The 11,367-nt window shown below is 40.3% G+C and overlaps 1 long non-coding RNA gene across 2 annotated transcripts in view; it reads left to right on the forward strand.

Moving 5' to 3' along the window:
* LOC107837903 (uncharacterized) overlaps positions 1 to 11,032 on the forward strand; it is a 56,829-nt gene extending 45,797 nt beyond the window's left edge. For both annotated transcript variants that reach the window (XR_001663954.1, XR_001663953.1), the window contains 2 exons: positions 4,676 to 4,810; positions 10,066 to 11,032. This is a non-coding gene — a long non-coding RNA (uncharacterized LOC107837903). The remainder of the gene's footprint in view (positions 1 to 4,675; positions 4,811 to 10,065) is intronic.
* Positions 11,033 to 11,367: the final 335 nt, after the last annotated feature.

Below are 11,367 nucleotides of genomic sequence, written 5' to 3' on the forward strand. Positions count from 1 at the left end.
TTTGAAGGGAACTGCAGAAAAGCACTTTTTGCAGAGGGAAATTCAAATCCTTGCCATATCCGTCTACGGTTAATTTCTTCACAACAGGATCCTGTTTTGGCCCAGAATATAAGCAAATCATTTCCGCATAAGTTTTCCCGATAACAATTTTGTTCTTTGAAATGAACCCAATGGGGGGCCTGTTTGTTTCCCCCCACCCTTTATGTCTAGACACGGTGTCTCTTGACAGTCCTGACCATGCGCGACTCAGAGACAAACCTTAGTCCAGAGGGATTTATGGTGGGAGCCTTTAGTTTATTCATTGTACGAGTCACAGACTCACGCCGACTCTCCGGATTGCTCTGTAAACCTAACCAGGAGCTCCAGTGACTTTTCTGTGACATTTTGGACATTAATATTGCAGGGATTCCTTAGATCCTTTCTCCACACCCTCGTGTCTTCTCCTTGAATCCTTTAAAGGTGCTGGTCAGGTCCTCTAACCTGGAATAGCTCGTATTCAGGGTTTCACCCCGCCTTCCAGTTGGACATAAAGACAACGCTATGATCCGCTCAGACTCTATGTATGTGTGTATTTGTATATTTTCGCCCTGTGTGTGCTAGTTAAATTTATCTCACTCCTACCCTTTCAGTGGACTCTGTGATCAAGCAGATCAGGGCCCCATCTAGCTCCGTGTTTCTCTGTGGTGACATTTTGCCAAACCACAGGCAATCTAGTCCCCCCTGAATCCCCCACACACCCCTAAGCCCATGTTTATTCAAAAGCCAGGTCTGGAGACAGCTTGAGTCTTTTAAGTGAAAATAAAACTTCATCCAAAGAGCATGGGTCCATTTGGTAATGGGAAGTGTGAAGATAGAGAAAAAGAAAAAAAAAATCAGCAAGCTATGCAAAAGAGGAAAGTTGCACGCAAATAGCATCTAATCTCAGTTGGTTTATTTAGCTGCAGTTGCAGAAAGTTTAGCTGTTTAAAAGTTATTTTTGGATTCACAAAGGAACTGAATTAATTATCATTACAGTTTCTTAAAATATATTTTTTATGGGATTTACAACAAATATGGACATAGAGGGAATTGTGCATCATTCCAAAAGCATCAATGTGTATAGTTTGAATAACAGGATGATTGGGCAGATAAAATGTTCAGAATGTTAAAACTAATTTTTAAATTTTTTTTTAACCAACTTTTCAATGCCAGTTTTTTTGTCCCGGTTTACGAAAAAAGAAGCTACATAAAGTTATGGTCACAAATTAATTTTCTCAAGTCACAGATCACACACTACACACGATTCTCAAATATACAAACATGAATGCCATGGATATCATGAATAATTGCCTCTCAGTAAGTTATGTAGCCTTTAACAAGTTTTTGGATTAATTTGCTCAGACATCTGAGCATGTCTCCAGTCAGAAGAGCTAAATTAAATAACTTATTTTACCGGAATCGACTTAGCTTTTAATTGTCTTCCTAAACTCACTCCACTGTAGACATAGATACTTTTTGTCCCAGTAGCTTTTATTTTACAATCAGCTTGAGGCGTAGTGGTTCCTGACTGAAAAAATTTAATCAGTGGGATAGATAGTGGAAACATTGACACAGCCTGCGATGGTTTTAGTAGACTGAAAACTCTGACCACAACCCAGGTTAAAGAGAATTTTGAACACGTAGGAAGTGTCTGCTCCTGAACAGCTTGATGGCCAAACTATGCAGCTTAAATAGAGTAGAAGAAGAAAAAAATCCCTTACTTACAAAAAAAGCAAACTCCCATCCAAAGAAATATGCAAATGAGGATCATTTAAAAAATATGCACAAAATCTGCATGTATTTTGAGTTTAACATCATGTTATAATGTTGTTCTCTCTTCAAAAACACACCTGCAGTGTTGCCTTGATTGTTTCATGCATGTTTGAGAAATCTTTGAATCACCCGTGGCAACCATTCAGCTGTGCGATGGGTTGGGGGAGCAGGGGCACCTCCTTCGTGGATGAAGCTCCTCCTCGGAGCCTCACGGAGCATCCATCCATCACAACTCCCGTGCTCAGCTCCTTCAGACTAGCCAGTAGCAAATAGCTTTTGGAACTGTGCATCAGCCGAGCTCATTATAGAAGCTGCTTCTCAGTGCAACGCTGGTAAAAACATTGTTAAAGGGTTAATAGAGCAGTGATGTTATGAAGACTTTTGAAGAAGGAATTTCAGAAAGAGTAGGAGTTTTTTAAAGAGACAGAGGCCCAATTCCAAGGCATTAAATTACAAGGCCTAATTTTTTTTCCAAGTTATGTTTGACATATACAATATCTTATAACAGCTGAAGGTAACAGTTACTTGATTGTGCTACAAAATGGCACTATGTTCCTGGATAAAAAAAAAACAAAAAACTTTCTGATTCGCTCTGATCTCAGTCTTATTGAAATGTTGTACACTGTGGTTAAAATGGGGCTAAGCCACAAAACTAAATTTAAACATTAAGATGAGCTGTTAAATTTCCATCCATGTTACCTTTCCATCATGCCAAAAGAAACTCATCCAAATAATAATGAGGGTATATGTATATTTTTGAGTTTGCGCCTATAATTTTCACCTGGTGTGGATTAAAAAAAGACCTCTATTCTTGTAAAACACTCCTTCCAAAGTGTCTACAGAAGCCCCAAATCCTTGACGTTGATGCTGATCATGAGCATATGTAAACTTCTGACCACTGCATCAGATTAGCTCCAGGATTGACCATTTCAAATACAAAATTACTGTATAATCCATAACAGCTTAACATAGCCGTTGCAGATATTTAGCTCTACAGACATTTGATGGATGCATACTGAAAAAGAGCAAAGAAAACCTAAGTCGCTTATTTTAAAATGGTACACAAAGTGTTAACTTAAAAAAAAAAAAAAACACTGCTTTCACTCCCCGATGCCAGTCGCAATAAAGGAATAAAAGTCTTTAGGTCACATGCTCTGAATACAAACTTCTGATGCTTGAGCAAGAGAGATAGTAGTTATTAACTAGAAAATTTCTGAAGAAATTTAAATGGGGCCTGCAGAAGTGTGCCCGTCACTTTGGACCCAGCGTTTTAGCATTATAGATTTTCCCTGAGGAATAGATTCGTGCAGGTCTGACATTCATGATCCACCACTAGAATGCAATGACTGAGGCTTTTGTCAGGTCCATCATCATAGTGTTATGTCTGACCTGGTTCACCACTATAGTACAATGGCTAAACCCCAAGTACAGTGAAATTCAGTCTGAGACTGACGACTATAAGCTTCGCACATGTGGTTCTCACCCAAGGTCCAAAATAAAAAACATGAAGACAGTGGGTAATTGTTTATTTCTAAAAAAAATTCAACCTTCATACTAAGGATTTTAATTTACACTCAAAAATTCAGAGAAATAATTTTATGTAAGCAACATATGAATAGTCACAGGAAATATGTATTCTTCCCACAATGCATTGTGAGACTTGGCTCTGCTTGTTTGTGAGACTACTCACTGCCTCTGTCTGGGACCCGTTGCTATGGTAATTAATTATCTGCACCTGGGCTGGCTCTCTGTCAGACAGGATGCTGGAGACAGAGTTTCTATACTTGTGAGACACTCAGTCATCTCCAGGACCCTGACAAAAAACTATAAGCCCTAGCAAAATTTTGAAAACATTTTACGGGAGCAGGCATGTGTATCTATGTCATGACCAACTTTGAGATTAATAGGCTGATATTTGTGCCTGTGAGGGGGAATTAAAAAGAGTTTTGGAGTCAGACCTCCACTGTGCTGGGTGTGTGTTTCAGAGAGAAAGGTTAGTGATTCTGTGAGACACTCAGCCTCGATTTTTCTCGTTTTTCTCAATTTATGTTGTCATTTTAACTCAGAATCCCACTAAAAGTAATAGCTCCCTTCTCGGGATCAAGTTGAACGTTTTGATACCACTTTTGTGGGGGTGCACGCAGCGGTACGGGCCGCATTAACGTTGACGGAAGAAAAATAAATAATATAAAACAATAGGGTCTATTGTTTTAGACCCTATTGGGTCTAAAACAATAGGTGCCTGCCATGCAATGCATAGGGAGTGACTGACTTGCTTAGCAAGTCAGTCACTCCCTATGCATTGCTATGGGCAGGCCCCAATTATAGCACAGCATCTTGAAGCGGAAGGTATTAGCCTCTGTTGCACTAACCACAAACTGGTGTTTGACTGGCTCTCAGCTCACTAATACGTCTGCAGGGACACGGGAAGTTTTAATTAATCCTGAGCTGACGGCCAAGCTAGGACATCCCCCGGGAGACATCAAGGAAAGCGAGGAGTATCAGGATACTTAACCACAGATTAGACTCAACACCCTCGCTGGGACGCCGAAATGGGACGCCGGCGCTAAAAGGGGTCACAATTGTTCTCCACTCACCTGGTTAAGTGAGGAAACGGTGCTTTGTTAAAGTTCCAACAGCAATCTTCTGAGAAGGAAACGGAAAAACTGCATTTTTGTGTGTGTGTGTGTGTGTTTCTCTACTAATCTGTCAGTCAAGAGAAAGCGAGTCGTCACTTATTCAAAAAAAAAAAGAAAAAAAAAAGAATATTAATGTTCTGCCGTACTCAGTGGAAGTTTCCTCCGCTGAAAAGGTTGTCTGACAGAGGGATGAATCTCATGCATGTTTGTCAATATAATTTGCTCCCCCCTCTTTCGCCCCCCAGAGGAGCATGCTGGTCCCACAAGGGTTCTGATTCAAATGCCAACATCTGTCTGGCGACGGCGCCGAGACGGACCAGGACACCTTCATCAGAGGTATTCTCCAGCTGACAGAAGCCACAAGGTGGACGAAATAATGGGTGAGCTGAAAGAGGCTTGAATATGCAAATCCCTCCATGCACCCACTCCCGTGTTAAAGCGATCCGTCTTGATTAATATTTCATGTACTGGAAATCTATTAGTTATGTTGGTGGGGGAATGGGGAGGATGGAAACTTTCTCCTTTTTATCCAGATCCTTAGTTTTGCTTTTTTGAATACTTTTGTTTGAAGTCATTTTTGTTTCCTGAATGCTTTCGGAGGGGTTTTGGGAGGGAAAAAACGAGGAGAACTTTCCACAAATATTGGACCAAAAATCACCACATCTGTCTGCAACTTGGAGAAAACTGCTGCCGACTCCTACAATGTTGTCCAAAACTATCCAACCTTTTGAACATTTTCACGTTTTGGATCAGTGCAGCCACAAATTCAAATGTATTTAATTGGGATTTAATGTGATAAACCAACACAAAGGACTACTTGTATGTATTTAGAAGGAAATGGGTAAAAGGTGTAAGTTTTTAATTACAAATCAAAGTTCTGGTGTTCATTTTGCATTTATTAGTCAGTTCTAAGTTGAACCAACTTTCACAGCAACTCCTTCACCATGTGTCAACCAGCTGGGAAATTGTCGCGTAGTCTTTGAAGTCTACTTGAGCATGTATGAACAGGACATTTTAAGTCTCAACTCTGACTTACAACTTGGATCTGGGCTTTGACTGGGCCACTCCATCAATACCAAATGAAAATGCTGCAAATGTCCATCGTCTTCCAATTCACAGATGATCAACCTAATGTCTTTGAGATTAGAAAGTCAACAGGTACCTGTCCACCCATGTCTTATATAGTTTCTTTTTTCTTCTTTAGATGGACTGCACTGAACCAGATTTTGTTGAGCTTATGTACAATGACAGAAGCTCAAAATGAGTTTATTTGTATAGCACATTTCAGCACCAAGGGAGTTCATACTACTACATCATAAAAATACAAAGTTGTAGAACACAAGGTCAACTTTTGACAAGAAAGGCTGGAAAAAGTTAAGAGATTGTGACTCTCCCATGTGACGCTGTGTGGAATCTCCTGAGACGACTGTGATTGTAAACTCCAGAGGTCAGGAGTCAATCCATATGCTGCCACCTTTCTGGTTTTTCACAGCTTATCCGTCTCTTACAATACTTACCACATAGTGACAGTTTTAACAAATATGTAAAGATATTTTTAATAAGTTACATTATCAGCTTGTGACATAACAAAATGTGAAAAAGTTAAACAGGTACGAATATTCTTTCAAGGCCCCAGTTCAAACAACCGATCATTAGTTGCTCATACTTACTCTAACTCACCAACGTTCCCTAATGGACATTTTTTCTTGGCACCGTGGTCCGTCCCCTTTCCTCTTCTGTTCAGTTGATAGCAAAGTGGGTAAGAGTAGCACATCACAGCAACCCACCCTCTCCACCTCACCGCTTTCATTATATTGTCATTTTGAATCATCAGCAGCGACGGACTGGTGGGGGATGACTGACACATTCCTGCGAGCGGAGCAGCTAAATCCTGGCTCTCCAGCGTGTTCTGGCAGGCCCGCGCCTCACGCCGTGCCAGCAGAGGATCGGGCCGGCCAAGTGTCTGGCCAAAGGCGGGAAAAGATGTGCGTGGTGGGGTGGGGGGGAATCCCCTGCCCCTACACTGGTTGAAAACAATACATTAGTGTTGAAGGGTGAAGGCGATATACCTGGGAAGGCGTTTGCTCTTCCTGTGATTAAATTTGAGAGAAGAACAGATATTGTGTGGTTAGTTCATTTGAATGACATTACCGTATCGATTACGACATCTCAATTTAAAGTCAAGTGATGACACATTTTATTGATTTTTTTTTAATCTTTCACCGAAACATGAGGCCCCATCAATAATGTGTCAGAGAAAGTCAGTCTGTAAAGAGCTGTGGCGTCAGAACAGATATTACCTTAAAATAAAAATAAATAAAAAAAAAACACATGGTTTTAGCAGTGAATTAGATCTTATTTCTCCACAATTTACATTCTACATGTAAGCACTGCTGAGCCAAAAATACTTGGCGCTACACCACAGTGACGTTCTCGCAGGGCTTACCAGCACCGGCAGATGAGAGCGAAGCTGGGAGAGGAAGACAATGAAAATTAAGAGAAGGGGGGGAAAAAATGGGGAATGAGAGAGAGAGAGAATAAAGAAAGATCGGACAAGCTAATAAAAAGAAGTCCCGGCGCAGCAGAGCGGTGGCCAGGATGGAGTCTTCAGAGACTTTAGATTTCATAATATAAAGTCTCACAAGACGCTGGGATCCACATCAACCAGTTAGCGGCGGTTTTACAGCTATGACTCTGCGGTGAAAACCACTTTGTTGCCTTGGATGTAAATTACGTGTTCATACGGAGTCATGGGCTCTGACACTGAAATGATCCAAAACACTGATCCCCTGTGCTTTTTTTTCCCTTTTCTTCCCCCTCTCACTAGACAGCACAAAAGCCTAAACTAAAACGACCCAACTCCTAGCAAAAGTATTCAACCCCTTAAACTTTTTCACATTTTGTTCTGGTGCATCCACAAATAAAGGCTCTTTATTGGGACTTTATTTGGTTTATCTTAAAGAGGTAAAAGTGCTTAAAATTATTAAGCAGTAAATATCTGAAGTGTGTAGCTTGGGTTTTTATTCAGCCCTGATACCTCTAAATAAAATCCATCGCAATCTTTCAAAGTCTTTAAAAGTTACGGCTTTTCTTTTAAAGTGGAGTTTTTTCTCTCCACTGTTGCTACATGCCTGCTCAGTGTGAGGAGGCATGTCTATCAAACTGTGCTGCAACACAGTTTGATAGACTTTTTCAATTACTTCCAGTAACTAATTGAGCGTTGCTGTTCTGTTTCACACTAGGATCAGTGGGAATTTATGTGTGAATTTAAATTCTTTTTTTTTGTAAAGTGCACTGAGACATTTGTTGTAAATTGGCTCTATAGAAATGACTTGAATGTGATAGAAAACAAACAGCGAGATGGTGGAGGCAGCATGATGCTGTGTGAATGCTTTGCTGTAATTCCACCAGAACGGTGCTTCTACAAAGCCTGGACTCAATAATAGGCATCATTTTCCTTTTACTTCACAGTTATGATTACTTTGTGTTGGTTAACCACTTAAAATCTCTTTGAAATAAACTGAAGTTTGTGGCTCTTTTATGGATAATTTTAAGAGGGTTCAAATAAGTTTTCAAGGCACTATTAAAAAAATGATTTTCAGGTTTGTGTTATAAGAGCAGAATTATAATTAAACCAGTGTCACAACAGTGGCACTTTTTGACACAAATCAATTACTTTAGTTCTGTTTTCAATCTAATCTGCCTTCAGTTCTAATATAAATAGTTGGTTGGGAAGATGTGAGCAGCTCTGATTTTGCTCATTTGTCAAACAAAAAGAGGCTAAACTGTTGAAATCTCAGCATGGCGAGGTTACAACGTGACAACCTGAATTTGTCTGAGTGATATTTGTAACAATGGCGGTGCTAATTGTGGAAAAATAAAAAAAAATAAAACCTACCTCCTGCCTCTTCTGGAAAGTTATCCTTCCTCGCCCTTTAGATGATTTAAGAATATCCAATATCACAGTTTAAATGTATCTTCAAACAAATATTAAATCTCCAGCTGATTTAGACGGACAAACAAGCTTTCTGAGAGGAATACCACGCAGATTTCCAATATTTGCTGCAATCATAGCAAAATGCTTCACTAATCTGCGTTTAGGGAAATGTTGGATAACGAAGAGTCACTCCCTGCATATTTCCTGCAAAAAAAAGAAAAAAATTGTTGTTTTCAGCACAATGTTTCTGTCATTTCTGTAACAGAAGAACTGGGTTCCCAAAGAAATGGGCAATGATGCATTGCGTCACAGCTTTCTATGCTGATGCCAGTGCAGGAGTCCTTTGGCCCAAATCCGTTTCGAACTTGACTTTACAAATATTCTTAAGGTGTTTTCTACCCACTTCCGAGACACACGTAGCAAATTAAGAAAAACAGAAGCTCTGTGACTTCACATCTGAAACAGCAAGAGCAACTTATCTAAAAAATGTTTTTCCCCCCTTTGCTATGACAACATATAATCTGCTCACCCCTCCTTTTTTTGTTTTGTTGTTTTTGCATAATTTCCACGTTCAAAGAGCATAGGGCCACCGCCGAAGTATCTGAGGACCAGTCGCTTAAGCTAACTCTGCCCATAAACATCCTGACGCCAGTTAATTGTTGGTTTGAGGATCACCCCCCCACCACCACCACCAAAGCCAAACCTTTCCACTCCATTGACTTATTTTTTTTTTTCTTTTTTCAGTTTCTCTCTTTTTTTTCTCCCCCCCACTCCATTCTTGAAGCATGAATGCAATTTTTATAGAAAATGTAAGGTGGAAAAGGCAAAGAAGTGAGGGGAGAGAAAAAAAAAAAGGAGGGAGAGATTGCAAGCAGCAGTGGTGTGAGAAGGGGCGTATGGCACCCATTATCTTGTTTATTAAAAGCAAGTTTCTTTCCTTCGCTCCCTCCTCCCTACGCAGCTGACCGCAGATATTTCCAAAGGGCCCCCGCTCTGCTGTTCTGTGCCTACTTCACAGGCTGCTGGAAGGGTCACAGAAGTTGAAACCAGAGGGTGTCAATCGCCTGTTTTGCTTTGTGACCCGCTGGAGGCATCACAAAGGCGATGCGAAAGCGTGCGTGCTTGCGTGCTCGTGGTATGCGCCGAGGGTCGCATGCACATGTGCGCGTAGCTCAGCGTAATTTATGTTTGCATGTGCGTTTCTCGGCGATGAAGCCCCCAAACGAGTACGACGAGAGAGGAGGCCGGGAGCCAGATCTGGCAGCTGCGCTCATTCATTTCTAACAGAGGAAACTGGAGCTTTTTCAGCACACAACTTTACTACACGTATAAACTGTGCTTACAAGTAATATTTTCAGATTCTTTTATATGTGCATGTTTCTCCCACCCCTCCACCCCTCGTACTGGGTAGTAAAATAGGCTCAAGGTGCTGTCATAAACTTGTAATTTTTACAAGCCGCGCGAAAAAAATCCGGCTTAGATTTTTCTAAATAATTACGACAATTTACGGTTTTCCTGCTCGTCAAAAATAGCCGGTCACGTGCGTGAAATCGGTGACAGATTTATGGCCCAATATTTGTTGCGATGCTTGAAAAAAAAAAATTTTTTTTTTTAATTGCTTCCACCTTTCAGACAGGGATGGACGAAAGCAAAACGTTACATGTCAGGACAGACCCCCATCTACTCTTTTGCCTGCAGATTTGAACCCGATGTAGCAGATGGTTCGTTCGCACACAGCCACCCAAGAAGAGATCCTGGGAGTTAGAGAGAAAAAGAGACAGCGCTCTCGAAAACAGCTCTGCGGGGAATTGGATCAAACGTCTGGCTATCGGAAGCTATGTTCAATTCAAGCACGGAAAACCATTTCTTGATGTAGTGGGAGAGAGTCGAAGTGGAAACGGGACAACTGGTTCGTAGAATCAGCTTAGAGGATTTTCTGAAGTCCTAAATGAGTAGGACAGTCCAGAAGCTTGATGTTGGCCCACTTTATTCTACGTTAGTGTTTTATAAGAGCACCCAAGTTGTGTCAGATTTTCGTCCCACTAGTCAATTTGAGGCAAAGTGCAAGAATTTAGGATTTTTTAAAATCATTTTTCAGTTCATCAGTGACAACGTAACAACTTCATATTTATTGCACCTCTATCAATACCTGATACAACATTATCATGTTTGAACGCTTCACCATTTCTCCTCCAAATATTCTTTTTGCCACAGTCAAAAACAACAAACAACCTCACTTTGAGTGAGTGCAAAGCAGGAGTTTATAAAGGCAGCAGCACAGGTGAAAGCCATCAGCAATCAGCAGTCAGCCGGAGGAGACAAGGCACAGGTGAGAGCAGTGAGCTAATCAGCAGGTTTGGGAGAGGCTGGGAGCAGCATCAATCATGACAGGAAACAGATTATTATGACAAAAAAGTAATTCAACAAAAAAATATTAGTAAAATTCGAAAGTCTGAAGAACATAGAAAAAAATCTGAATTCTCCTACTGCTAAAGATCCCGGGATAAGGTTAAAAAACTACCATTATGAAGCAGAAGTGTACGCTAGACATGTGTTTTGTGGTTACCAAAAGGAGAAAGTTATGATTTCACATAATTTAACATGGGAAGTTTCATATCAACATCAAAACCAGAACTCCTTCATTGTCATTGCGCAAAAAAAGCACGAAATTAATAAAAAAAAATAAAAAATAAAAAAAATAAAAAACTCTTAAAGGCAGTGCAAAAGAATAAAAAAATAAATTAAATAAAAATTAAGATTTTTTTTTGTCCTGGTCATGCTTGTACTGAAAAACTCCAAACACAAATACAGAGAAAAAAAATTGCATGAACATAAAGAAACAAAGAATCATAAATGAGGTAAAAACAGAGCCACAAAAAAAAGGCCATATTTTTTGCAGGCCTGTCTGTGCAGCAGGTGTCTCAGTGGCTGTAAATCCACATTCAACATGACTTAATCGCTCAGAGGTGAATTCACATGTCCTCCAAATGTTACTTCTTG

Source organism: Poecilia formosa, unplaced genomic scaffold, assembly GCF_000485575.1.
Source record: "Poecilia formosa unplaced genomic scaffold, Poecilia_formosa-5.1.2 Scaffold187, whole genome shotgun sequence".
Classification (NCBI taxonomy): domain Eukaryota; kingdom Metazoa; phylum Chordata; class Actinopteri; order Cyprinodontiformes; family Poeciliidae; genus Poecilia; species Poecilia formosa.